We start from the raw sequence: 23,614 nt of genomic DNA on the forward strand, positions 1-23,614 counted from the left end.
TTGATTTGCGTATATTGAAGAATCCTTGCATCCCTGGGATAAATCCCACTTGATCGTGGTGTATGATCCTTTTAATGTGTTGTTGGATTCTGTCTGCTAGTATTTTGTTGAGGATTTTTGCATCTATATTCATCAGTGATATTGGTCTGTAATTTTCTTTTTTTGTAGTGTCTTTGTCTAGTTTTGGTATCAGGGTGATGGTGGCCTCATAGAATGAGTTTGGGAGTGTTCCTTCCTCTGCAATTTTTTGGAAGAGTTTGAGAAGGATGGGTGTTAGCGCTTCTCTAAATGTTTGATAGAATTCACCTGTGAAGCCATCTGGTCCTGGGCTTTTGTTTGTTGGAAGATTTTTAATCACAGTTTCAATTTCATTACTTGTGATTGGTCTGTTCATATTTTCTGTTTCTTCCTGGTTCAGTCTTGGAAGGTTATACCTTTCTAAGAATTTGTCCATTTCTTCCAGGTTGTCCATTTTATTGGCATAAAGTTGCTTGTAGTAGTCTCTTAGGATGCTTTGTATTTCTGCGGTGTCTGTTGTAACTTCTCCTTTTTCATTTCTGATTTTATTGATTTGAGTCCTCTCCCTCTTTTTCTTGATGAGTCTGGCTAATGGCTTATCAATTTTGTTTATCTTCTCAAAGAACCAACTTTTAGTTTTATTGATCTTTGCTATTGTTTTCTTTGTTTCTATTTCATTTATTTCTGCTCTGATCTTTATGATTTCTTTCCTTCTGCTAACTTTGGGTTTTGTTTGTTCTTCTTTCTCTAGTTTCTTTAGGTGTAAGGTTAGATTGTTTACTTGAGATTTTTCTTGTTTCTTTAGGTAGGCTTGTATAGCTATAAACTTCCCTCTTAGAACTGCTTTTGCTGCATCCCATAGGTTTTGGGTCGTCGTGTTTTCATTGTCATTTGTCTCTAGGTATTTTTTGAATTCCTCTTTGATTTCTTCAGTGATCTCTTGGTTATTTAGTAACGTATTGTTTAGCCTCCATGTGTTTGTGTTTTTTACGGGTTTTTTTCCCTGTAATTCATTTCTAATCTCATAGCATTGTGGTCAGAAAAGATGCTTGATATGATTTCAATTTTCTTAAATTTACTGAGGCTTGATTTGTGACCCAAGATGTGATCTATCCTGGAGAATGTTCTGTGCGCACTTGAGAAGAACGTGTAATCTGCTGTTTTTGGATGGAATGTCCTATATATATCAATTAAATCTATCTGGTCTATTGTGTCATTTAAAGCTTCTGTTTCCTTATTTATTTTCATTTTGGATGACCTGTCCATTGGTGTAAGTGAGGTGTTAAAGTCCCCCACTATGATTGTGTTACTGTCGATTTCCTCTTTTATAGCTGTTAACAGTTGCCTTATGTATTGAGGTGCTCCTATGTTGGGTGCATATATATTTATAATTGTTATATCTTCTTCTTGGATTGATCCCTGGATCATTATGTAGTGTCCTTCCTTGTCTCTTGTAACATTCTTTATTTTAAAGTCTATTTTATCTGATATGAGTATAGCTACTCCAGCTTTCTTTTGATTTCCATTTGCATGGAATATCTTTTTCCATCCCCTCACTTTCAGTCTGTATGTGTCCCTAGGTCTAAAGTGGGTCTCTTGTAGACAGCATATATATGGGTCTTGTTTTTGTATCCATTCAGCCAGTCTATGTCTTTTGGTTGGGGCATTTAATCCATTCACGTTTAAGGTAATTATCGATATGTATGTTCCTATGACCATTTTCTTAATTGTTTTGGGTTTGTTTTTGTAGATCCTTTTCTTCTCTTGTGTTTCCCACTTAGAGAAGTTCCTTTAGCATTTGTTGTAGAGCTGGTTTGGTGGTGCTGAATTCTCTTAGCTTTTGCTTGTCTGTAAAGCTTTTGATTTCTCCATCAAATCTAAATGAGATCCTTGCCGGGTAGAGTAATCTTGGTTGTAGGTTCTTCCCTTTCATCTCTTTAAGTATATCATGCCACTCCCTTCTGGCTTGCAGAGTTTCTGCTGAGAAATCAGCTGTTAACCTTATGGGAGTTCCCTTGTATGTTATTTGTCGTTTTTCCCTTGCTGCTTTCAATAATTTTTCTTTGTCTTTAATTTTTGCCACTTTGATTACTGTGTGTCTCGGCGTGTTTCTCCTTGGGTTTATTCTGTATGGGACTCTCTGCACTTCCTGGACTTGGGTGGCTATTTCCTTTCCCATGTTAGGGAAGTTTTCGACTATAATCTCTTCAAATATTTTCTCGGGTCCTTTCTCTCTCTCTTCTCTTTCTGGGACCCCTATAATGCGAATGTTGTTGCGTTTAATGTTGTCCCAGAGGTCTCTTAGGCTGTCTTCATTTCTTTTCATTCTTTTTTCCTTAGTCTGTTCCGCAGCAGTGAATTCCACCATTCTGTCTTCCAGGTCACTTATCCGTTCTTCTGCCTCAGTTATTCTGCTATTGATTCCTTCTAGTGTAGTTTTCATTTCAGTTATTGTATTGGTCATCTCTGTTTGTTTGTTCTTTAATTCTTCTAGGTCTTTGTTAATCATTTCTTGCATCTTCTCAATCTTTGCCTCCATTCTTATTCCGAGGTCCTGGATCATCTTCACTATCATTATTCTGAATTCTTTTTCTGGAAGGTTGTCTATCTCCACTTCATTTAGTTGTTTTTCTGGGGTTTTTTCTTGTTCCTTCATCTGGTACATAGCCCTCTGCCTTTTCATCTTCTCTATCTTTCTGTAACTGTGGTTTTTGGTCCACAGGCTGCAGGATTGTAGTTTTTCGTGCTTCTGCTGTCTGCCCTCTGGTGGTTGAGGCTATCCTATTCCTCCATTTTTAAAACATAAAATGTTCCTATCTAGAATCTTGCTGCCATCCAGATTTTCTTTTCCTTAAAAGTAACTTGGACTTTTAACTTGAATATGTAAAAGATTTTTACTTAATCTTTAAGGAACAGTAATATCACTAAGCTAAGTGTTGGTGTTGACCATTCTAGATTAATTCTCATAGGACAGAGTGTACCCTTTCAATATTTAGATTCAGTCCTCTTATATTTTAGGAAATATTTTAATTCAGTTTTTAAATATTTATTCTGTTTCATTGTTTAGGCTTTACTTTTAGGGCCTTCAATTATGCATATGTTGGCTCTCCTTATCACCTAGTTTTGTTGAAGAGAGTGCCTACGGATTTTTTTCCTTTTGCTGTTACATTGATTTTCAGGGAATGTTTTGGGGTTATTGAAAAACTACACTGATACCACAATCTCCATATGACTAGAATTCTCTTATTTTCTATATTTAATTATTTAATTTATCTGGGATTTATTTTGATGAACAGCATGAATTGGGGAATCTAGCCTTATTTTTTCCTTTTTTAAAAAAAGCAGCCATAAATAAATAAATAAATAAATAAAATGCTCCCAATCTTTAAAAAAAAAAAAAAAAGCTGTTCCACTTTTTCTTATTATAAAAGTTATATGTACATATTGAAAAAAACAGAATAGATGAGCAAAAGGGAAAAAAGCTAATTATAATCCTTCCACCCAGAGAGAACCATTTTAACATTTTGATCTATATGCTTCTAGGCATTTTTAAGTTGGCTGACCTTGGGCAAATTACTTAACATCCTTGAGATTTAGCACCATAATCTATGAAACGGGAGAAATAACATATTTCATTGACACTAATATGCCATCAATTGTAAGAATTACGTTTTTTTGCCACTAAGAAAGAAAAAAAACACTGCCAATTAAACTATTACACATAAGCAATTAATTTCAGGTATGTTGATATATAAAAATTTAATCTTAGAATCAATTGAAAATGGTAATAATGACCTTATAGGACTCTTATAGAGATAAGATGATATAATGTATATAAAGTATGATAAATGATAACTGCTGTCATTTCATCATGTTAATATAGTGAAATTTTATTTATCTAGCTTCCTATTGTTGAACATCTAGGTTTTCTCTATTATAAACATTAATATATAATTCATTAATTAATAAGTGCAAATGATCATAAACTATTAAATCTTAATGCTAACTGAGAAATGCAAATCAAAACAGCAATACTATTTAGCACTTTTCAAATTGCTAGGATTCTTTCACATTAAAGAAAAATTAGGAAAACCTCAATATCTGACAATACAATGTAACTAAATAAATCGTGATTCAATGGTGGTCTCAGCCATAAAAATAGGTGATTTACAAAGGTGAGCAATTAATAATGTCAAACGCTACAATTTATAATGAAAAACACAGTTATGTATATCCTTGCACTTAGCAACAGGAGATACAAGAAGAGACAAAGACAACCAAATTAGTAGTAGGAGGCTTTAATTCACCTCTTTAAGTTATGACATTTACATTAAAAGGTAATAATATAAAATACCTAGAACATAATTAATGAGGTAAGTCTAAAACATAGTCACACTGACTAATCATTAAAAACAGTGACTGCACATTCCTTTCAAATGGTCCTATCAGTTTACAAAATTGACCATATATTAATTCAAAAAGAAAACAAAGGTAGGAATAGTGAGACAACATTCTCTGATCACAATCAGTATAAACAAAAATTAATAACAGTACTCAAATGCAAAAAATATTTTTCTGCCTATAAAATTTAGAACTTTCAAACAATTCTTGGGTCAGAAAGAAATCAAACTCCAAACTTTAAAGTGTTTAGAAAATTGTGATAGTGAAAATCCTAAGTATTAGATGTATGAAATAGAGATAGAACAGTGATCAGAAGAAAATTTAGTCTAAAAAAATCAGAAGGAAGGAATCATAAAGAGAAAAGACACCAATGAATTAGAAAAGAGGCAAAAATACAGCACTACTAAATCAGGTGCTAGTTCTTTAGGGCAAAAACAATAATATATCAACGGTTTGGTAACCTAATCAAAAAATGAGAAAGTAAAAATACACAAAATAATCATGACAAGTGGAAAATCAGTACAAATAAACAATTATAAGCATTGTAAGAGACACTTTGCTAAACTTTGTGCAAAAACATTTGACAACTAGAAGAAATGGATACTTTTATTAGGAAAAAATAATTTATCAAAACTGACCCCAGAAGAGAAAGAAATAATAAACAGACAAACTGCCATAGAGGAAAGAGAAAATGCTGTTAAATATTTACTCACTTCCTTGAAAAATAACCCATCCCAAACAGTTTTACAGGGGAATTCTACCAGTGTTTTAAGGGGCAGATAATTCTAATGCTACTTAAACTATTCCAGTGCCTGAAAAAAATATTTTTAATGTTCAAATTGTTTTTGTGAAGCAGAGATACACAGATGTACATACTCATCACATGTACATATATCTATGAATATTGATATAAAGTCCAAATTAAAATAGCAGCAAACAAAATACAACAGTACTTCAAAGCAAAACTAATACACTATGACCAGGTGTTTACTATAGTAATATAAGAATGGTTCAGTATTGTAAAATCTAATAGAATTACTTGAAATCTATTAAAATCAATACTTAAAAATGTATTACCTATTATGTAATAAAGCAAGTATAGTAATATGTTAATGGTAGAATGTAAGTGATAGATATATGCTTGTTCACACTGTAAGATTCTTTCAACTTTGGTATATGTTTGAAAAATTTCATAATAAAATGTTGGGAAAATATCTATTAATATAATTCATCATATTAATAGGTCTAAGGAGAAAGATCATGAGACTATCTCCATGAACACTGAAAGGTATTTGACAAAATTCAATATCTATTCTTAATTTTTAAAACATTTAATAAAGTAGAAAGAGATTTATTCTTTAACATATAGACTCATTTCACCCCATAAGCCAGCATTATGCTTAATGGGAAAAACACTAAAGCATTCCCATTAAAGTCAGGATAAAACAAAAATGTTCAATATCATATTGGACTATTATTTAGCATTGTTCTGGAAGAAGTAACCAATGTAATTAAAGAAAGATATTAGAGGTATGAAAATAAGAAAATGGGACATTAAATTATCTTTATTTGCAGATGATACAATGAGATGATATAACTGTATAGCGGTAAAACCCAAGAGACTAAACTGAAAAACTATTATAAAAATAATATAGTTCAGTAATATAGTTGGGTACAAAATTAAGAGTCAAGAGTGTGTGTGTGTGTTTGTGTACATTCTTGATACTTCAAATGCTTAATATTTTATAATGAGAAATACGTGATATATGTGTAAATAAAACTTTGAAATACTGATGATGACTTTAAAAATGGAAAGTTTATTGGTAGAACACTCAAAATGTAGATGTCAGTTCTTTTAAAATTAATTTACCATGTGATGGGATCCCACTGAAATGCCAACCATATTATTTAATGAAACCAGATGATTTTAAAGTTCAGATAAAAACAAACCAAAATAGGAAACCAATTTTTTGTGTGTCAAAAATTAGAGGGAAATAGGGCACCAGATAATAAAATATATTTTGAGGATACATTAAGTACAGCAGTGCAGTGATGGTACTTGCATGTATAAAGAGATCAGTGGTACAGACTAAAAGTTCAGAATTAGACCCAGATATGCACGGTGGTTTAGTATATGATAGAGGTGGCATTTCAAGTCAGTGTGAGAAAGATTGATCATTCCGTAATAAGTCCTGAGATAACTGGATAGTTATCTGGGGAAAAAAGTTAGATCCTTAGTTTGTACCTTACACCAAAATAAATTTTAGGTGGGTCAGAGATTTGAATACGGGAATTGAAAGCATAAGCCACAGATGAATGTTTTTATAATCTTGGAATGGCAGAGGCTTAGTAAGTATGACAAAAACCCAGAAGCCATAAGAAGACTGATAAATTCAACTACCTCTTAAAAAATCTGTAAGGCAAAAACCATCAGAAGCGAAATCCCAAGAAACTACAGACTGGTTGGGGGGGGGGGGGAATTATTTTTAACTCATATCACGAAGAGCCAGGTTCTCTAACATATAAAGCATTCCTAAAGAATGGAAAGAATAAGAACAACCACCCCATAGGGGGAAAATGTACAAGGGTCTTAAAGCATGCATTCTCAAGGGGTGTAATAGGCCTTCAAGGGGGCAAAAATTGATTCTTGGCAGGTGAAATATCTTAGATATTACAATGGTTTGTGGCCATCCAGAGCCCAACTCTAAGGAATAACTCTTATTCCTTAAAATAATTTTTAAATTAATAAAATTATTTAAAGTTTTCTCCTTATGAGGTTGATAATGAAAAAGAGTTAAGAAATATGAATTTAATCAAATAGTTGACAGAAAAGGAAATATAGATGGTTGTTGATCACATAAAAATATGCTCACACAAAAACTCTACAGAAGTGTTCGAAGCAGCATTATTCATAATAGCCAAATGGTTGAAACAGCCCAAATGTCCATCAACAGATGAATAAAGAAAATATGATATATTCATGCAATGGGATATTAGTCAGACAAAAGGAAGGAAGGAGGTACTGATACATGCTACATCATGGATGAACCTTGACAACACTATGCTAAGGGAAAGAAGCTGGTCACAACAGACCACATATTATATGATTTTGTTTATGTGAACTGTCCAGAAAAGGCGAATCTATAGAGACAGAAAGTACATTGGTGGTTGTTTAGGGTTGGGGGCGATGGGGTTTTGGGGAGATGATAGCTAAAGGATACAGGGTTTCTTCTTGGGGTGATGGAATGTTCTAAAATTGATTGTGGCAATGGTTGTACAACTCTGTGAATATACTAAAAGGCACTTTTAATGGGTGAATTTTATGGCATGTGAATTTTATCCACTGAAGCTGTTACCCCCCACCCCCCAAAAAAAAGATCAGTAGTAGTGGTTCTTAGTCTTTCTTTGGAATGGGCCACTTTGGGATCTCTTAAAAGCTATGGATACCCTTCCAGAAAAATTCACACGTGCGGGAAAATTTGCATTTAATTTCAGTGAGTCTAAGGACCCCCTAGAGTCCCTAGGAGTCCTGGTGGCTCAGATTAAGAACTTCTGCTGCAAAATATCTAGTGATACGGGAATATATTTATTAATTGTCATTAAGTATGCAATGCTGGTTCTTAAAGATAGAATGATTAGAATGAATTCATTTCTGTGTTGTGTGCATGCGTGCATTGAGGAGAATTAGCATCTGCAGAATATCAGCTCTTCCCAATCTGGAACATTTCTCATTTATTCTTGTACGCTTCTCATTTATTCAGGTCTCCTTTTATGTAAAGTTTTATGGTTCTCTTCATATGTCTGTACATTTTTTTGGTTATTTAATAATTTGGGTTGCTTTTTTGAATTGTACTTTTATTCCAGTATTGCTTTATAAATTTTTATTGCTGCCACATTTATTTTTTAAGCTGCTACCTTACCGAACTTTATTAGTTTTTTAACGTCTCTGTTTTTTAAAAATTTTCAAAATGTAAATATTATTTTTTTCTGAATACAAAAGTAATACATGTTCATCATTTAAAAATTCAAACAATTTAAAAGAAAGTGAAAGTACCTCAATAGTTCTACCCCTAGGAGTAACCACTTTTCTTAGTTCTAAGTATTTTTCAATTAATTTTTTCTGAGTTCTGAGTATTTTTCAGTTAATTATCTGGGATTTCCCAGATAGAAAAATCATATCTTTAATTAATGTGTGATAAGGATAATGTTTTGAGGATATTAAACCAATGCTTTTTCTTAAAAAAAAAGTCTTAATTATGAGATATTTCAAATACACAAAAAATAACAGGAAATGATCTAACAGATATCCATTTTACCATCATCAGAGTTTTGGAGTCCCACCCATCCTTTTCTTACCCTCCTTCCTCCAAGGACATCACTCTCCTTAAGTCGGTGGGCATCATTCCCATATGTTTACAACAAATAATATACAGAATTCTTTGGGGTATTTTAAGTTTACATGAATAGTAGCATATTGTCCATATCTTTTTAAAGCCTTATTTTGAGATTTACTCATGTTGATGTATATAGGTTTAGTTTATTTATTTTATCTGCTTGCTAGTATTTCATTGTATGAATATTTTTCCATTTCCCTTCTAAGGTACAGTTGTTTCCATTTTTAAACTATTACATACAGTGCACGATAAACATTCTTACCCACGTGTTCTTAGGTACATGGGAAAAAATTTATCTCGTGTAGCTACATGGAAGTGGAACTGCTGAGTCACAAGGCATCTTTAACTCAACTAGGTCCAGTATTATCAAAATATCTCCAATGTGACTGGACCAGTTTACATTCCCACCAGCACAGTATAAGAGTGCTTATTTCTTTGCATCCTCTCCATCACCAGGTATCATCTGATTTTTAAGTTTTGCTGCTTGATGGATGTGAAATGTATCTCACTATTGCTTTAATTGCATTTTCCTGGTTACCTGTGAGGTTGCAGAGCTTTTTACGTACTTATTTACTATTTGGGTTTCCTCTTGGAATTGCCGGTTTCTAGCCTTTGCCCATTTCCCCATTTTCCCCTCATTGATTTGTAAAGGTTCATTATATATTGTAGACACTAATATTTTGTTGCAGATAGTTTCTCCCAAACTGTGGTTTGTCTTTCATTTTGTTTATGATATCTTTTATTGTATACAAATATTTTATTTGTGTATACTGAAATTTATTAATGTTTGCCATTATGGTTAGCACTTTTTCTGTCTTGCTTAGGAAATCCTTCCCACCCCAATGTCATAAACACTTGTTCCTATATTTATTTCTAAAAGTTTCAAGATTTTGCAACTTACAAGTAGTCTTTAATCCACCTGGAATTTATTTTTTTATATGATGTGAGGAAGGGATCTAATTTTATAATCTCTTCATAGGGATAACAAGTCATCCCAGTGTTGTTTTTCCTCTTTATTTTAGAAAATTTCAAACATAAAAAAAAGTACAGGGAATAGGATAATAAACCTCATGTACTCATCACCCAGCTTCAACAATGATCTAATCATGGCCAGTCTTGTTTCATCCATACCTTCAATCATTCTCTCTCCTAAATTATTTTGAAGCAAAGCCAGACGTCGTATAACTTCATCTGTAAATATTTAAGCATGAATCTTTAAAAGATCAGGTCTCTTTTTAACCCCAATAACATTATTACATCTAAAAAAACCCCAATTTCCTCAACATCAATAAGCAAATTTCTACAAATTATATCACAGTTTTCTTTTTGCAGTTGATTTGAATCAGGATCCAAATAAAGTCCATATATCAATATTACAGTTGGTTGAATGTTTCCTTACTCTATTTTAATATATATGTATCTCCATCCTCTTTTCTTCCCCCTCGAAATTATTTATTAAAGAAACGCGACTTGGTTCTGTACTGATGCCCACATTCTGGCTTTTTCTGATTGCATCTTTGTGGTTTCATTTAGCATGTTCTTCTGCCCCCGTGTTTCCTGTAAACAGTTAGTCTAGAGACTCGATCAGATTCAGCTTTGACATTTGGTAAGAATACTTCATATAGGATTTTTGTACTTCCACTAGCAGGTACATAAAGTCTAACTTCACATTTTTGGGATGTTAACAACCACTGATGTGCCTAGATCCATTATTTCATTAGGGCTAGAAAAATGGCAATATTCTAATTCCATCACTCCTTTATCATTTATTATAGCATCATTTATTAAATAGTCCATCCTTTGGCCACTCTTTTGTGCCAGTCCCTTATATGTGTGGGTCAGTTTCCAGGTTCTCTTTTCTGTTCTTTTGATCTGTTTGTCTGTCATGGCACTAATGTCACATTATTTAAATTACTCCAGCTTCATAATAAGTCTTCATATCTGGCAGGAAAATACATCACTGAATACATCAGCTTACACACACACAACAAAAAAAGAGCTATTCTTGACTCTTTATGATTCCATATATATTTTGGGACCAGCTTACCAAGTTCCATGAAAAACTCTCTTGTTTTGGAATGGCACTGCATCAAATCTATACATAAAGTTAGGGAGAATTTCCATCTTTATGATAGTGAGTTTTCACATCTACTAATGTGACTTTTCTATCCATTTATTTAGGCTTTTTATATACTTCAAGTTTTATGATTTTCTCTTTAAAGTTCTTGCACATCTCACAGATTTTGTTATTGTGAGTGGTATCTTTTTAAAAATTACATTTTCTAGCTTTCTGTTGCTGGTGTGTAGGAATGCAGTCAGTTTCTGTATATGGAATTTGTGTTTATCAAGCTTGCCTAACTATTCTGATAATTTGTTGGTAGATTTTCTTGGAATTTTTTCAAATGTAGGTGATGATTTTTTAAATCTGGGAATAATGACAGTTCTATCATTTTAAATCCATATGCCTTTTTTCTCTTATTAATTGTATTTGTCTAGTATAACATTGAATATGAGTGGTGATAGCAGTCATTTTTTAGTTGTTTCTGAATTTAATAGAAATGCTTTTTGCTATTCAGCACTAATTATCATGTCTATTACAACTTTTCTATTGGGGGGCTTTATTTTTGTCCAGATTTATTGAGATATAATTGATATGTAACACTGTAAGTTTAAGGCGTACAATGTGATGATTTGAAGCATGTATATATTGCAAAATGATTATCACAGTAAAATTAGTTGACACATCCTTCACCTCACACAATCACCATTTTTGTTGTGGTGGTGGTGGTAGTGAGTACATTTAAGATCAATTCTCTTAGCAACTTTCAAATATACTATACAGTGTTGTTAACTATAGTCACCACGTTGTACATTTGATCCCCAGATCTTATTCATCTTATAGCTGAAAGTTTGTACCCATTGACCAATAAATACCCCTTATGAGACCAAGTAAGCTCCTCTCTGTTCTCTAGATAACTTTTCTTAAATTAGCATTCAATATTATCACATGCTTTTCCCCACGTTTGTTGAGATGATAATACAGTTTTTCTCTTTTAATATATTACTGGGCTAATTACATTAATATTTTAAATGCTAAACTATCCATTCATTCCTCACATAATCTCTACTTGTTATGTTTTGCCTTGTTTTTCACTCATTATTCAATTTAATATTTTACTTAGGATTTTTGCATCTATACCCATAAGTAAAACTGTCTTATAACATGCAGTCCTTGTAGCCTGCTTGTCTGTTTTAGTATTAATGTTGTACCAGGTTCCTAAAATGTGTAAAGGAGCTTTCTCTCTTTTTGTATTCATTAGAATATGTTGTAAGGAATTAAAATTTGCTGTTCCTTGAAGTTTAGATAACTCCTGCTTATAAAATCATCTGTGCCTAATAATTTTGTTTTATTTTATTTTTGTGGGTAGAATCTAAAATACTGAAATTATTTTATTTTATTTTTAAAATTTATTTATTTATTCATTTATTTAATTTTTGGCTGCATTGGGTCTTTGCTGTTGCACGCGGGTTTTCTCTAGTTGCTGAGTGAGAGCAGGGGCTACTCTTTGTTGCAGTGTGCGGGCTTCTCATTTTGGTGGCTTCTCTTGTTGGGGAGCACGGGCTGTAGGTGCATGGGCTTCAGTAGCTGTGGCTCACGGGCTCTGGAGCACAGGCTCAGTAGTTGTGGCGCACGGGCTTAATTGCTCCGTGGCATGTGGGATCTTCCCAGACCAGGGCTCGAACCCGTGTCCCCTGCATTGGCAGGCAGATTCTTAACCACTGTGCCACCAAGGAAGTCCCTGAAATAATTGTATTAATGATTAAAGATCTGTACAGGTTTATCCTCTCTTCCTGGATCAGTTTTGTAAATTACACTTACGTGTGAAATCATTCAATTTTTTAATATATTATAAAATTCTTAGTAGTGTCTTCATATGAATTATTATATTTGAAATTGTCTACCCCCTTTTCATTCTTAATGTTGTTTATTTGTGCTTTTTCTCTTTTTCCTTGATAAATCATGCTAGAAATTTGTATATTTTATTAAATTTTGCAAAGAACCAATTTATGGTCTTTTTAATTTCATTGTTATCAGAGTATATCGTCTGCATGATATTGGAGTTTCTAAGAGTAGTCTGATCTAGAAGTTGGCTATTTTTATAACTCTTCCATAGATGCTTTAAAAATTGATTATTCTCTAAAATTTGAGTGCAGGATTCTAAACAGCTTTTATAAGTTTGAGCTTGTTAACTATGTTGTTCAAATCTTCTTTATTACTAATTTTATTTTTCATCTGCTTGAAATATAAATAAGAGAGAGTACATTAAAAATCTCCCTGTTTGATTGTGGATGTGTCTGCAGTTTCAGTAGTGTTTTGCTTTATGTATTTTGAGGTTGTTATTAGATGCATACAGGTTTAGGATTCTTGAATCTTAATTGTTTCTTATCACTATGCAACATCACTCTTTATTAGTGCTTTTGCCTCAAAATCTATTTTGCCAGATCTTAATATAGCTACACCAGCTCTTAAATTATTTTTATTATATTTCTCTAACATAACTTTTTCTGTTTTTTTACTTTCAGCCTTTCTGAGATGTAATCTTATACTGTGTATAGCTGTCTGCTCTCCCCACCTCCCACCCTGCCCCAATCTAAGCATCTTTGTCTTTTAACTGGCAGGGTTAGTCCATTTTTGTTTACTTTGAATACTAACATATATTTCTACCATCTTATTTTGTGCTCTCTCTTTGCCATATTTTTTCTTTATTTATTCTTTTCCCCTGATTTTCTACCTTCTATTTGATTGGTGAGATTTCTTTATTCCCTCCCTTCCTTTCTTGCAATGGTTTGTAACACTATTTCTCTGCTCAGAAGTTATGCTTAAGTTTTTATGATGCATGCTTGAATTACCAAAGTCTAAAGTTAATGAATATCTATACCCTTGTCCCAAACTGTTCAGGGATCTGATAACCACTCCCACTCTCCCACGTTGTCCACGTTATTCTTATCTAGAAATTTAATTCCCCATTTTTTTTTCATTTTAAGCTAAAATGAAAGTTAAAACAGATTTATTCGGTAATCTAAAGTGTATTATATCTTGCTACCAATTAATTTTTTAATTGAAATATAGTTAATTAATTTCACATTGTTTTAAATCTTCTCCAAATTAATTTTCTATTAAATATCTAGACTCCTTACCTCAGGGCCACTGAACTTCAGTTTGTACAGCCCTGGGTTTTGAAAATAACTCTCTATTTTTCACAACTTGACATTCATTTATGTGTATTTGTGTGTATGGGCGGGGAAGGAATAGGTCTGTATTTTGAAATATTGTAGAATATTTTATATAGGATTTCTAGGAAGATTCTAGGTGATAGCAGAAAGGGGTACCACATCATCTCAGCTTGCCATATTAAATGGCTCTCCAGATTTTTTTCGCATTTATATATGTCAACTTAGAGAAAATATAGTTTGTGGATTTTTTTTTAACACACAGAATATCATATTATATATACGATACTGCATCTTCCTTCTGTGAGTTATGAACATCTTTTCCATCAATATCTATACATCAAACTGATTCATTTTAACTATTGTGGTATATTGCATAGTATGGATTTAATATAGTTTATTCAACCACATTCTGTTTGATGGACAGTTAGATTATTTCCAGGTTTTGCTTTTATAGGGAAAGCTGCAGTCAAAGTCACTTTCAGGCTCCCGTGGAATGTGTGTCAGTATTTCTCCAAGGTAGAAGCAAAGATGTGGAGCTGTCATGTTACAGGGTACATTTTTTCTTTTTGGTCCTGCCCAAATGCCCTTCAAAGTGGGAATGGCATTTTTTTTTTGGGGGGGGAATGGCATTTTATATACGTTTTCATATACATTTATATGTTCCTCTCATAAGGTATGAATTTATTATCCCCATCCTGTCAACACTTGTTATACTCTAACTTTAAAAAATTTGCTAAACTAATGAGTGAAAAATAGTATCTTTTTATTTTACTTTGCAGTTAGTCCCTTGATTACTAGTGAAATGAAATATCCTTTTAAATGTAATTACTGATCATTTGTATGTCTTTTTCTGTGAATTGCCTGTTCATATCCTTTGTCCAGTTTCTATTGTTCATTTTTTTCTTAATGACTGGTAAGAATTCTTTATTCATTCTTGATCCTAGTCCTTTGTCTCTTAAATAGGTTGTCAATATTTTAAAAAATAAATAAATTGTTTATTTATTTATTTGGCTGCATTTATTTATTTATTCGTTGCTGCACGTGGACTTTCTCTAGTTGTGGCGAGCGGGGCCTACTCTTCGTTGCGGTGTGTGAGCTTCTTGTTGTGGTGGCTTCTCTTGTTTCACAGCACAGGCTCTAGGTACACAGGCTTCAGTAGATGTAGCACACGAGCTCAGTAGTTGTGGCTCGCAGGTTCTAGAGCACAGACTCAGTAATTGTGGTGCACGGGCTCAGTTGCTCCACGGCATGTGGGATCTTCCCAGACCAGGGATCGAACCCATGTCCCCTGCATTGGCAGGCGGATTCTTAACCACTGTGCCACCGGGGAAGTCCCACGTTATCAATATTTTTAACACATTTGTCACTGTTCAAAAACTTTTGTGGTGTCATCTGTCACACAGAATTATAGCTTATAATGTAGTCAATTTATTAAACTTTGCATTTAGGTTTTGTGCTTTATCTAAGAAGCAGCACATACCCCAAGTTGATAATACATTCTCCTATATTTCTTCTAATACAGTTGTTTTGTGTTTATCTTTCAGGACTTTAATCCATTGGAACGTTTTCCTTGTGGATAGCGTGAGGTAAGGATCTAATTTTATTTTTTCCAAATGGGAGGCAGTTTTCCCAATATCATTTATTGAATGGCACATAATTTCTTTATGCATTTGATGTTGTATCTTATTAGATTAATAAACCAATGGACAAGATATACCTGAATTTTCTACTCAGTTCTGTTATCTGTCAATTTAATTGTCTTTTCCTACTCCAATGTCATGCCATTTTAATTTCTATAATTTTACAGTTATGAATCTTGTAGAACAAAAAATAGATTATGTTTAATATTTACCTTGTCAATTCGTATACATTTGCTCTTCCATATTAATTTTAGAATCAGCTTATAAAATTCCATGAAAATCCTATTGAGTTGCGATTGATATTACATTGACTTTTTAAAAATTTTATTGGAGTATAGTTGATTTACAATGTTGTGTTAGTTTCAGGTGTACAGCAAAGTGATTCAGTTATACATATATTCATTCTTTTTTAGATTTTTTTCTTACATAGGTTATCACAGAATATTGAGTAGAGTTCCCTATGCTATACAGTAGGTCCTTGTTGGTTATCTATATTATATAGTAGTATGTGCATATTAATCCCAAATTCCTGATTTATCCCTTCCCCCTCCATGTTTCCCCTTTGGTAACCGCAAGTTTGTTTCCATATCTGTAAGTCTGTTTCTGTTTTGTAAATAAGTTCATTTGTATCATTTTTAAAAATTAGATTCCACATATGAGTGATACCATATGATATTTGTCTTTCTCTGTCTGACTTACTTCACTTAGTATGATAATCTCTAGGTCCATCCATGCTGCTGCAAATGGCATTATTTCATTCTTTTTTATGGCTGAATAATATTCCATTATTTATACGTACCACATCTTCTTTATCCATTCCTCTGTCGATGGACATTTAGGTTACCTCCATGTCTTGGCTATTATTATAGTGCTGCAGTGAACATTGGGGTGCATGTATCTTTTCAAATTAAGGTTTTCTCCGGATATATGCCCAGGAGTGGGATTGCTGGATCATATAGTAGTTCTATTTTTATTTATTTATTTATTTATTTATGGCTGCCTTGGGTCTTCGTTGCTGTGCGTGGGCTTTCTCTAGTTGCAGCGAGTGGGGGCTACTCTTCGTTGCGTGCGCGGGCTTCTCATTGCGGTGGCTTCTCTTGTTGTGGAGCATGGGCTCTAGGCGCACGGGCTTCAGTAGTTGTGGCACGTGGGCTCAGTAGTTGTGGCTTGCGGGCTGTAGAGCACAGGCTCAGTAGTTGGGACCCACGGGCTTAGCTGTTCCGTGGCATGTGGGATCTTCCCGGACCAGGGCTCGAACCAGTGTCCTCTGCACTGACAGGGAGATTCTTAACCACTGTGCCACCAGGGAAGTCCCCTATTTTTAGATTTTTTTTTTTTAAAGGAACCTCAATACTGTTCTCCATAGTGGTTGTACCAATTTACATTCCCTCAAACAGTGTAGGAGGGTTCCCTTTTTTCCACACCCTCTCCAGCTTTTATTGTTTATAGACTTTTTGATATGACCATTCTGACTGGTGTGAGGTGATACCTCATTGTAGTTTTGATTTGCATTTCTCTGATAGTGATGTTGAGCATATTTTCATGTGCTTTTTGGCCATCTGTATGTATTCTTTGGAAAAATGTCTATTTAGATCTTCTGCCCATTTTTTGATTGGGTTGTTTGGTTTTTGACATAGAGCTGCATGAGCTGTTTGTATATTTTGGAGATTAATTGCTGTGTTTGCAAATATTTTCTCCCATTCTGTGAGTTGTCTTTTCGTTTTGTTTATGGTTTCCTTTGCTGTGCAGAAGCTTTTAAGTTTAATTAGGTCCCATTTGTTGATTTTTGTTTTTATTTTCATTACTCTAGGAGGCGGATCCCAAAAGATATTGCTGTGATTTATGTCAAAGAAAGAGTGTTCTGCCTCTCTTTTCCTCTAAGAGTTTTATAGTGTCTGGCCTTACATTAATATTACATTGACTTTAAATTGAGGGAGAATTTCTTTTATTTTGAATTTCTTTTATGCTTTGAGCTTTTTATTTGTTCAAACATTCATTGTAAACTTTATATTTTATTGCATTTAAGTGAGAAAATGTAACCTTCCAACAATAAATATTTAATGAGCACCTACATCATAGCAGCCACTGTGCCAGGCACTGAGGATCAGTGCAGACAAGACATTACTTGTTCTGTACCCTCATGTGGCTTAAACTTCCTACCTTTTGAAAGGTATTAACATTTCCTTTGTGGGCTAGAAAAATGCTTCATTTTTAAAAGTGCTAAGTGGAATGTGTTAAAATTATGTATTCCATATATGTAGATTACATATTTGAAATATATCTAGTAAATAACCTTATTAATGAAATTATTCATATCGTCCACATTTTTATTTCTTTTTCCCTACTTGGTTTGACAAAGTGATGCAATAATATTAAGGTATCCTATTAAGACTGATTTTTTCCAAATTCATCTTGGTATTTCTAATTGCTTTTGCTATGTATATTGCTTTTTAAAAAATACCATTTACTAGATTTTTTAATAAAGTAAATGTTAAAGAATATCCCATAATCCCAACATCAACATAATCCTTAACAATTCCCAAAACACACTAAAACACACACACACACACACACACACACAGTTAGGAAATTCAAATTGTACAGAAAACAAAAACTCAAGTTTCCTGCTTCACTATCCCTCCTCCCAGAGGGAGCCAGTGTTAACAGTTTGGCAGATTTTGCTGAGATCACCTTCTTCCCCTCCAGCATTATCCCACAGAGCCTTGTGTTTCTGGATCCCCAGTGATGAACTGAAAGTGGGCCCTCTCTAATGACACAGCCTCCATGGTGTCTTGGAGCAGGTGTTTTCAGAGCTGTGCCCCAGCTCCTGTTGCCAATGCCTCTTGCTTTGAAATTGCTTAGGCCTAGGAAAGCTGCCTTCTGGAGCGGTGCTTCCCAGTCATTTGTGTGTGCACAGATCCCTAGAGATATGGATAAAAAGCAGATTCTGATTCAGAGGGTCTGGGGGAAGACCTGAGACTCTGCATTTATAACAGGCTCCCAGGTAGCACCCTGTTGGTTCATGAGCCACACTTTGAGTAGCAAGACCCTATCCTTAAACTTGGCTGCACTTTGGAATCCCTTGGGGAGTCTTATAAAATGTGGATGCCTTGGTACCACCCCCAGAAATTCTGATTTAAATGGTTGGGTTGTGGCCTGTACATGGGGCAGTTTGAAAGCTCTCCAGGTAATGCTAGTACTCAGCAAAGTATGAGAAGCACTGTTCCAGAGAAGCTTTCTTCCTCACCTGCACACTTTGCTTTTCCTGTAAAATTACTCTCAGCAGATGCCTGAGCGGAAGCTGCGATTGAAGCTTCTGTAACCTGTTCCCCTGGGGTCCTAGTGAGATCCAAGATCTCTCCCTTGTGCTTTTCAGGGCACAGCCTTCACTTTGGGATGGTCCAGGCTTCGAGGAGACTTTTTACTTTATCTTTTTCTGCACTTGTGGGGGTCTGTCCCTACAGTTCCATGCTCCTGTGTGTGTGTCCCTTCTCCTTTCAGTAAGGCACTGTTTTTGTCTTGTGGAATCTCCCAGAGTGAGAGAGGATGAAATCAGAAAGTTATGGCTATGCTAAAAGCATCCATTGAGCAAACAAATCTTGCCCCGTCTTTGCTTCCTAAATTGGGCAGTCCTGCCCAGGAGATGTTCTCCGTCAAGCAGCATCTAACCTAGGCCTGCCTCCATGTGTCATTGTCCCACCTGCCCCCTTTAGTTTGTCTTATCTCTGCAGTGCCTTCCCTTAGAAAACGTGGTTCTCAAAGTGAGGTCCCCGGTGGCAGCCTCGGTATCACCTGGGAATTGGTTAGAAATTCAGAATTCTCAAACAACACCCCTACCCTGAGGCTGGGGCACGGAAACCAGTGTTTTTTCAAGCCCTGCGGGGATTCTTATGTCTACTCAAGCTTGAGAACCCTTACTCAAGACCATCAGTGTTATGCTGACTGATTTATTTCATCTGGGGTGGTGCTCAAGCCTCACTGTGTGATTCTAATCCCAGGTGACTCCAATGTGCAGCCAGGACTTGTGAACCCTGCCTTGGGGAGTCCTAATTCCTTAGATTTATCAGGCCATTCTCTCAGGAGCTAGGTAATAACTTGATCTCCCGCTACAGTGGTCCTATTACCTTGAAATTCACCTTGTGATGCTTCTAGTATTTTGTGCTGATCTTCTTCCTCTTCCCTCTCCAATGTGCATGGATTCTCTGTAACTCCTCGGTTTAGATGCCCCAGTGTCTAAGGGGAGAGGTCTTAATCGCTCCAGTGATATACTCTGTGTGCGTGTGTGTGTGTGTGAATAAGAGGCCATCTCCCAATGGTGTCCTGGATATGATTCCCTTAGGGAGACTCGTAGTCTCCCTCTGAGATCTTGCTTCTCTTCCTTTGGTAAATTTCCTCAAGCACAATTTCTGATGTAGCAACAGTGAAGACATGGCCCCTTCTCTAATGCTGTGTTTACCTTTCCCTTTCATATTCATCTCTTCTGCCTTCAAGATCATATTTGCCATCTTATGTCCATCCAGTCTGGTCCCAAGGTCTTCATCTTTCTCTTCCTCCAGCTTAGTGGAGCTGCTTTTAATTGTTTCCTTTTTTCCACTGCTCCCGATCTGGTAATTCATCTGAGGGATACTTTTCTCTGTATACCTTGATTTTCTGGACAACTTAATTCTTCGAGACAGAGTCCTCCAAGAACAGGCATCTTTACCTCCTTCTGTAGGTTTTGGGTTTGCACTAACTTTACTGAGTTGTTCTCTATGAACCTAGGAAGATAACACCTCTCTTTATAAGACTCCCTTTTCCTTTTTATTTGTCCATTAATAAAATATGCTGTTCTTCTGAGAATAAATCCTCAGTTTGGATCTCTAAAATTCAAGGCCATGATATTTCAGAGCCAACTCTAGACTACATGGTGGGGTACGTGACCCCTAAGAGCCTGTGGAGAAGCCACATAAATGCACCTGCTTTGGCCCTGAAGTTACCATAAGACAACATAAAAGGGCCTGGGGTTTCGGCAGCCTACCTATACTGTCTATGTTAGCCTTATACTAACAATATAAAGGTGAGGGTTCACACATGTACGTTTGTGTAGCATGCATGGAACTTGGGTGCAGGATAAATTTTTCTTTTTTAAATGGGATTTTTTAAAAAATTATATATTTATTTATTTTTGGTTGCATTGGATCTTCATTGCTGCACATGGGCTTTCTCTAGTTGCATTGAGCGGGAGCTACTCTTTGTTGTGGTGCATGGTCTTATTGCAGTGGCATCTGTTGCTGTAGAACACAGGCTCTAGGCATGCGGGCTTCAGTAGTTGTGGCTCAAGGGCTCTGGAGCGCAGGCTCAGTAGTTGTGGCGCACGGGCTTAGTTGCTCCTCGGCATGTGGGATCTTCCCGGACCAGGGAATCGAACCCATGTCCCCTGCATTGGCAGGCGGGTTCTTAAACCACTGTGCCACCAGGGAAGTCCTGGGTGCAGGATAAATTTTATTTAAGAAACAGTGAGGGCTTCCCTGGTGGCGCAGTGGTTAAGAATCTGCCTGCCAATGCAGGGGACACAGGTTTGAGCTCTGGGCGGGGAAGATACCACATGCTGCAGAGCAGTTAAGCCCACGCGCCACAACTACTGAGCCTGCACTCTAGAGCCCACGAGCCACAACTACTGAAACCCACGTGCCACAACTACTGAAGCCCGGGGGCCTAGAGCCCGTGCTCCACAACAAGAGAAGCCACCACAATGAGAAGCCCACGCACCGCAACGAAGAGTAGCCCCTGCTTGCTGCAACTAGAGAAAGCCCGCGCGCAGCAACGAAGACCCAACGCAGCCAAAAATAAATAAATAAATAAATAAATAAATTTATAAGGAAAAAAAAATACAACTAAATGATTAAAAAAAAAAAGAAACAGTGAAAGCAAAAAGTAATTGTTCCTCCCCTTACTGTCTAAAAAGGTCAGCAGGGTAGGCTGAATAATGCTATCCCAAGATGTTCATGTCTTAGTCTCCAGAACCTGTGACTGTGTTACCTTACATGGTAAAAGGGACATTGCAGACGTAATAAGTGAAGGATCTTGGGGTGGGGAGATTAGACTAGAGTATCCCAGTGGGTCCTAAATGCAATCCCAAGGGTTCTTATAAGAGGGACATTCAGGGTGAAGAAAAGTTGATGTAACAACGGAAACAGAGGGAGGGAGGTTGGAAGATGCTAAACTGCTGGTTTTGAAGGTGGAAGAAGGGGTCAGTGAGCCAAGGAATGTAGAGGGTTTCTGGAAGCTGGAAAAGCAAGGAAGCAAATTCTTCCTAGAGCCTCTGGAGGGAGCACAGTCCTCCCAAACCCTCAATTTTTGGTCCAATGAAACTCATTTTGGACTTCTGATCTCCAGAACTATAAGACAATCGATTTGTGTTGTCTTAAGACATTAAGTTTGTGTTAATTTCTTAGAACAGCAATAAGAAACTAATACAGTGTATATATGGATAAATACACTTTTTCTCCTCTGTAGTAAAAGTGTTCCCCTGCTATGCCTATCCACTGCAGCCCCACAGCCTGGTGTGTGTGTGTGTGTGTGTGTGTGTGTATAAAATATATGGCTATATCGATTGTGTATATATATATGTGTGTATATATATATATATGCCAGGTATATCCTCACAGGAACCACATGAGTCTCAGTCTATTATTATCCTCATTTTACAGATGAGGAAACTGAGGCTCAGTTTGCCCAAGGTCACGTAACTAAAAAGTGACAACTGGGATTCCATGTTCCATGTCCATATTCACCACTGCCTCTAAAATAAATGGCAGAAGGAACAGATGGAATGGAGCAGTCCACGTTCTTTGCAGAATAAATTGCTTCCAGGTAGCGTAGGAGAATGCTGATTGACTAAAAGCATGTTTAGTCCTGTGTGTGAACCTGAGAGGGCACAGGCAACCTACCTCTTAGCTCTGGTTGGCTGAATTGTAAAGTAACCTTGGGCAAGGAAAAAAAATAACGTTTTATAGTATATTGTAGTTGGTTGTCTTACATATGTGACATATGTGCATATTTTTAAAGAAAAACTGTTTCATAGACAGTTAGCATTATGAGTGAATGAGCATTAAATGGGATATGATTTTATGCCAAGATTTTGGCTGTTTTTCAATGCACTTGGCAAAAAATGGACTCTTCTTGCCATGCCCTACCCTCTGAAGGACTTCCTGGTAGCAGTAATTTTCCAAATGCTGCCTAGACACTGGGTCTTGGCCCAGACCCATTCACTGATGTGTCCTGGTTTAGTGGAAGTGTAATCAGTGTCTGACACTTTGCAGGATTTAAAAGAGTTCCCCCAAAAGAGAAAGCAAAATGACTGCAAGAAAAAGCAAATCAGGCATGTGGCCACCAAAGAGAACAGTGGCCAAAATGTCTGTGATGTTATATTGTGAATTAGCCCCTAACTTTAAAAACTTCATAGTAAGATACACGGTGGTAAAATACCTTTATACTTCATGCTTTAAAAAAAAATGAGACTAGTAAAGTATACCAGCAGCTACAAAAATCATTTTGTGTTTCCAACCAACTCATTTAGCAGGAATCTGTTCACTGTGTTCTTGAGTTGACCCCACATGACCCCTCCTCCAGAAACAAGGGCAGCTTTGTGTTTGAGCTCTAGTGAGCACTGGAGTAGGGGGTAGGGAGGTGGTCAGCTTTTCTTTCTGTATTTCCCATCTGCCTTCAAAATCATGGCCTGTGTGGAGCTTTGTAAGGCAGGAGGGCCCCAGACTGGGAGAGCTAATCTGAGAGCAAGCCATCTCTCCATACTTGAATCTTGGATAATTCAGGACGAGGGTCAGCCCTAAACATTGCGACGGCAAACAAAGTCTTGTTTTAGAAAAGCAGATCTGACACTGTGACTCTCCCACTGAAAATCCTTCTATGGCTCCCCTTTGCTCCTGG

The sequence above is a fragment of the Balaenoptera musculus genome, chromosome 6, assembly GCF_009873245.2.
Source record: "Balaenoptera musculus isolate JJ_BM4_2016_0621 chromosome 6, mBalMus1.pri.v3, whole genome shotgun sequence".
NCBI classification, from domain to species: Eukaryota; Metazoa; Chordata; class Mammalia; order Artiodactyla; family Balaenopteridae; genus Balaenoptera; species Balaenoptera musculus.